Below are 3,088 nucleotides of genomic sequence, written 5' to 3'. Positions count from 1 at the left end.
ATAATAAACAGAAGCTCGACCTTGATGTTTAGATGTGTATAAGAGACAGCTCAGTAACAACATCCCGACTACTATTGAGATTCCATGTCCTTCGTTACGAAATTCAATAACAGAATTATTCAACTAAGCCGCACTTATGTACAGTACTTCTTATTGGCTATCCAAAACGTAATTTGATATCCCGCTAATGTTGTTAAGTTGTACTACTGTACCGTATATTAAAGAAGCTGGTCAATAATAATAATAAACGAACACTAATTTATATTTGCTGATTTTCAGACGCTGGAGATATTGGCGCATTGACCCAGAAATAAAAATATTCGGTCATGCAGTCCGATTTACAAAGATATATTAACATGGAATTAGAGAGAGAGCTGTGATGTTCATTAAATACATTTTCAGAGATGACTTGAATTAATTTATTCTGGTAAAAGAGTTTTATGGCAAGGGATTCGTTTTTTGTCTGAAATGTATTTTGTTTTTGGAATTTCGTGAACAGGACGATGCGTTATATCACCAGTGACCAACGCTGGTGCCGGGGCCCTGTGACTGTGTCTGAGACTGGGGCCCTTTAGGGATCCATTTTGGGATTTTAGATGTTTGTCATTGTATTCTAAATATTTTTAACGACGAAATAATTTGTATATCAGTGGCAGATCCAAAAATTTGAAAGAGGGGCCCAGGGAGTGATTTTCACAGATGGAGGGTCCCCCTCAGCCCCACGGTTGAACATTTAGGATTATGGCACCTCTAGATGGCCGGAATGGCACTCACAGACTTAAAATTTGAATATAAATTTCTTTTTATCTCCATTTAAAATTTTTTTTTGCAAATTTAGGGGGCTCGGGTCGGCTGTCTCTCCACTCCCCTCCCCCCACCCACCACCTTTAATCCGTCACTGGATATAATACGATAGTCCTAAAGTCGATGTCAGAGTCACATTATGCTGTTATATATCAAACAAAGGTATTTTGGGTCAGGGTGCTGGATCAATGAACTTGTGGGTAGGAGTCGGGAGCCCATAGGCGTTACGCATCTGTCACAGACTACATGCGTACGGGTCTGTGGATCAGAGTCTTATTAATAGGTCCATGATCAGAGCATTAATTAATAGGATGTGTTTCTACTATAAATTATAGTATGAAAAACGGTTTCAACGGTTCATCATTGATTCTTTTATCGTGCCAAAGAACCAGGAATAAATGTTGTGTCCAGCAGGCCAAGGACTAGAACTATTGTCTTACCCTAATCTATAAATGCAAATCAATCTTTTCTAACTCGATTTCCAGTGGAAATACACCATATGAAACAATAAGCCTATATAGACAGAATTACCCTAAACAATATATCTCATAATTGTTGCTTGCATTATTGAACTTACGTATTTTAAAAATCATATCTTTAATGTGAATTATTTTCGTAATACGAGACGTTTAGTTCATGAACCCCAGGAAAGGTAATTAACAAAATCATAGGCCTAAAATATTTCACTGAATTCTAATCATGTCATTGTTCAGAAAAAAAACAAAACAATTATTGTACATGAAGTAGGCCTATGTAAAGTTTGGTATTGATTGTCACGGTTATAATCTCTAGATTATATGTAGATGTATATCATAGTTCATGTCAGATAATATGATTCATAATAAACAGAAGCTCGACCTTGATGTTTCAGTTGTTGATGTTTTCTGAATTATGTTTTAACATCATCTCCAGATTATGCATGCCATATCAAAGGTTAGGGCCTAGGTCGTCAGATATGATTTATAATAAACATAAGCTCGATCTTGATAGTATAGTTGTTTATCAATAATTAGAATAGGTCTGTTATAGTCTTTTATGCTTGAAGTTGACGTAGATCCTTATTTATAATAATAATAATAATAATAATAATAATAATAATAATAATAATAATAATAATTAATATTATATATTATAATAATAATAATAATAATAATTAATATTATATTATTATTATTATTATTATTATTATTTATTATTATTGTGACCATCAAAATTCCGTAGAATTAGTCATCATCATCATCATCATCATCAGTATTATCATCGTCATTGTTATCACCATCATCATTCATTATCATTATCATCACCATCATGTCAGTGTAACAGGTCCCCTTTTCTTTACTCGGCCCAGTTTACATTCATAAATTATAACATTTTCTACGTCACGTTAAGCGCAAAATCCAATACCAATAGAAAGGTATTTAGGATTGTCACGATTTGTAGGATCAATGCACTTGATGTCGAGCAGTCCGTGCAATATTGTCACGTTCCTTAAAAAACAAACAGTACCGTACTGGATACTACTTTCAGGAACAGTTCATGCCACGATTTTTAGGATAAGTTTGAATCAGATTGAAAGCAATTCTATTCAATTCGCATTTCGAGCCCCCAAAACCCAGTGAATAAACCTGTTGTTTCTCGCATGTGACGTCATTTCAAATAATTCTTTATTATATAATATATGTTTACTTTCATGTTTTAAAGTGTGGTTACTACAATAATGAAATCGCATGTATAGGAATTTAACTACAAATTGAATTTCTTCAAGGAATCTACTTTTAAGCAAAGGTAGTGATCTAGATTACATAACGACATTTATTTGTATCACAAGTGAAGGCAGTAGTGTTAATATAGAAGAGTTGGCTTGGTACGTGAAATGTACTTGCCACGGCAATGTACATATACTAAAATTGGAACGATACAGAGAAGATTAGCATGGCCCCTGGCGCAAGGATGACACGCAAAATCGTGAAGCGTTCCAATCTTTTTTTAAAAATACAACTATTATTTTACAGGGATTTTTTTTTCTCCCCCTCCACTCTACAAAACGCAGACCTAATTGGTAAATCATGCGGTCTCCATATAGAGGTGGTGGAAAATCTCGGTAGTGAATCCCGCCCCGGGTAGGCAAATTTCCTGTCCAGGAGACCGATTTCATGAGAGCCCGACACCAATGCGATTTAAGAAACATGGGATGGTGCTACGCCCCGGGTATTCAACCTTTTTAAGCTGTGGGCTAGTTCGGGGGCCAGTTCCAATCTGTTGAAACCAGGGGCGCGGCCGACAT

At 35.4% G+C, this 3,088-nt stretch overlaps 1 non-coding gene across 1 annotated transcript; it reads left to right on the top strand.

Moving 5' to 3' along the window:
• The first annotated feature begins 2,679 nt into the window (after nt 1-2,679).
• Nucleotides 2,680-2,789, top strand: LOC117118283. The gene has a single exon (XR_004447022.1). It is a non-coding gene; the product is annotated as a U6 spliceosomal RNA (small nuclear RNA).
• The last annotated feature ends 299 nt before the right edge of the window (nt 2,790-3,088 follow it).

Source organism: Anneissia japonica, unplaced genomic scaffold (genome assembly GCF_011630105.1).
Source record: "Anneissia japonica isolate Jap-2015-1 unplaced genomic scaffold, ASM1163010v1 scaffold288059_len961885_cov194, whole genome shotgun sequence".
In the NCBI taxonomy this organism is placed as follows: domain Eukaryota; kingdom Metazoa; phylum Echinodermata; class Crinoidea; order Comatulida; family Comatulidae; genus Anneissia; species Anneissia japonica.
Note: the sequence above shows the minus strand (reverse complement) of the source record. Positions and strands in the feature narration are given on the sequence as shown.